At 42.8% G+C, this 3,333-nt stretch overlaps 1 pseudogene; it reads left to right on the top strand.

The window, feature by feature from the left end:
• Nucleotides 1-3,264, top strand: part of LOC116093327 — a 5,131-nt pseudogene extending 1,867 nt beyond the window's left edge.
• The last annotated feature ends 69 nt before the right edge of the window (nucleotides 3,265-3,333 follow it).

Below are 3,333 nucleotides of genomic sequence, written 5' to 3'. Positions count from 1 at the left end.
GGTGAAGACCAGGGGAGGAGGGTGGGGTGGAGACCAGTGGAGGAGGGTGAGGTGGAGACCAGTGGAGGAGGGTGAGGTGGAGACCAGGGGAGGAGGGTGAGGTGGAGACCAATGGAGGAGGGTGGAGTGGAGACCAGGGGAGGAGGGTGAGGTGGAGACCAGGGGAGGAGGGTGGAGTGGAGACTAGAGGAGGAGGGTGAGGTGGAGACCAGTGGAGGAGGGTGAGGTGGAGACCAGTGGAGGAGGGAGAGGTGGAGACCAGTGGAGGAGGGTGAGGTGGAGACCAGGGGAGGAGGGTGAGGTGGAGACCAATGGAGGAGGGTGGAGTGGAGACTAGAGGAGGAGGGTGAGGTGGAGACCAGGGGAGGAGGGTGAGGACTTTGTCAGGGGATGACTTTGATGAAGACATTGAGGCGTTGACACATTTCTCTTTTTTGCTTTCTGGCTGCCTTGAGAAAAGAAGTTTTGTTATTCAACAGATACCCTAGCAACATGGGCTGCTTTACCCCAAGACTAAAAGATGGTAGATTGAAATCTCCAATGCTGTGGGCCAAGTAACCCTTTCTCCTTAGACATAGGATATCTCAGGTATTTGTTACAGTAAGTGGAATGTCGACTAACTGGTTTTGTATGTAGATTTAATGACATTAAAGTCTATGCAGCTAATTGGTAAAATATTGTTTCTTCTTCACTATTGTGCTATTATCAATGCTTTAGTAAGCATTGTGCACTTCTTCTGATGAAAGGGAAACCCATTTGACTTCCTAAATGTGCTGGTGTTGGAGAGGCCCAGATGAGATTAGCAGGTGAGTCAACAGACTGTATGAAGAATGCTTGCTTTCAATGCAAGTGTACAATGTTGACCAATGTTGGTCTGCATGGAATCTAAGGAAAGAAGGGACTTTTGCTGAGAATTCCATCTTTCCTCCCTTTAGATGCCAGACTTCAAAGTATCTTGATTTGAACTCTGTGATTCTTAGCAGAGAATCTATAGGCTCTTGGAACATTAGACTTTATCCAAGAGACACACAGTTGGCTTCTTAGATTTATATGCCTGTGATCTTGACTGAACTGACCTACTGGTACCAGCTCATGGTTCCAAATTATGGGAGTAGCCTATTGTGGAAAATTTCAGCCTCCACAGTCCTTGCTTGCTTCTAGGTTCCTTCTTTCTTACACTGTTCAGAAACCCCTCCCTAAGGAGTGTTGTCAACCATGATGCTTTGGGTCTCCCCACTCCAATTATCAGTCAAGATAATTCCCTACAGACATGCACACAGACCAACCTTATCTCAGCTAGAAGATTCCTCATTCCAACTCTCTTCCAAGGTGTTTCTAGGTTGTATCAAGTTGAAACTTAAAAAGCACATCATGTAAACATTCTGATATGATGATCTTCAAAGATTTTTCCATGATTATTTCTATTCAAATATTTGTATAAAAATATACATAATTTAAGTCAGGACACCAAACTTTATATGGAATACATATTTCTGCTTTCATGGCCGGTGTTGGGAAAATGTTCTTCAAAGCTATTTGAAAATAGATACAAGCATCCTGTTAAGATGGCAAATAGATATATTTTTATTGATAACTATACACATGATTTATTGACCACCAAGGGAAAGGCTAATATCAAATAACTAATGACGTTGACTCATCAGCCCAAGTATGTAAACATGAAATTTTGTGACTAATAGAATCCTGACTGTAAATATTCCCCATTCTCTGAAATTTGAATCAATAACCATAATTACTGGGGCTGGAGAGATGGCTCAGAGGTTAAGAGCACTGATTGCTCTTCCAAAGGTCCTGAGTTCAATTCCTAGCAACCACATGGTGGCTCACAACCATCCATAATGAGATCTGATGTCCTCTTCTGGTGTATCTGAAAACAGCTACAGTGTACTTACATATAATAAATAAATAAATCTTTAAAAAAAAGCTGGGCAGTGGTGGTGCATGCCTTTAATTCCAGCACTTGGGAGCCAGAAGCAGGTGGATTTCTGAGTTCGAGGCCAGCCTGGTCTACAGAATGAGTTCCAGGACAGCCAGGGCTACACAGAGAAACCCTGTTTTGAAAAACCAAAACCAAACACCCCCCTCCAATCCCATAATTCCTGTGTCATGCTATTGGGATATTCTCTCTCTCTCTCTCTCTCTCTCTCTCTCTCTCTCTCTCTCTCTCTCTCTCTCTCCCCCCACACTCTCTCTGCTGTATAGTGGCTCTGTCTCTCTGGAGAGCCTTAGTTAAAACAACATACAAAACCAAAATTCAACAACTAGTGTTTATTTTTTTCTTTCCATATACAGTTAGCTTTAAGCATGGTTTTTGAATTTCTTCATTAAGTATTTGAGTTATCTTAATAATCTTTCATCTTATCTTGAGGACATTCATTAGTATTTCTTATTTTATTTTTCTTTTATTTTGAAAGAATAGTTTTTCTAGGTAGAGAATTCTGGGGCACCATTATTTTGTTCTAGTACTTAAAAACATTAGCTTGCTCTTTCAGTGAGGCCTTCTAGGCAGTTGGCTATGTCATTTCTTTCCAGCCTCCAGCTGTCAGAAACTCATTGGATGACAATGCACCCTTCATATGCTCTGGGAGACACACTTGGCAATGGAAGGAGCTGCTAATGCTCTAGGTGAGGAATGGGAGGGATATGTGGCTTGAATCAGTGATGGGAATGACAAACAAGGTTTTCCCATGAAGCAAGGTGTTTTGATTCATGGCAGAGTATGCCTGCTATCAAGTAAGGGACATTCCTGTTGTAGACCAGGGAGACTTGGAGAGAGGAAGCACAAGTTGGCTCATGACTGCACTGTGGATGCCAATCTAAGCATTCTCAACTTGGTTATTGTAAAGAAAGGAGAGAATGAAGGGGATTCTCAGACTGACTGATCCTACTGTGCCTCCTTGGCTGGGACCTAAAAGAGCCAGTAGAATCCAAGAGCTTTTTTGACCTCTAAAGAAGAAGATGTCTGCTAGTATGTTGTCAGAAAGTGCTTAAACAAAGATGAGGACCAAAAGCACCCAAGATTCAGCATCTTGTGCAACATAAACACCAACATGGTCCTCTGAAGAAATAGTGTACTAAAGAAAACAAGAAGGAGTGTGCAGAATATGCTAAGCTTTGGCCAGGAGAATGAAGGAAGCCAAAGAAAAGCATCAGGAACAGACTGCTAAGAAATATAGGCTGCTCTCACTGAGAGCTTCTACTTCTGAGTCAGTCAAAAATAAGTCTTTAAAGAGTAATGAATAAGCAATCAGACCTTGAAACACCACAACCACCTCCACCACCTCCACCACCTCCACCACCACCACCACCACC

This window comes from Mastomys coucha, unplaced genomic scaffold (genome assembly GCF_008632895.1).
Source record: "Mastomys coucha isolate ucsf_1 unplaced genomic scaffold, UCSF_Mcou_1 pScaffold16, whole genome shotgun sequence".
NCBI classification, from domain to species: domain Eukaryota; kingdom Metazoa; phylum Chordata; class Mammalia; order Rodentia; family Muridae; genus Mastomys; species Mastomys coucha.
This window is presented reverse-complemented; position numbering and strand designations above follow the sequence as displayed.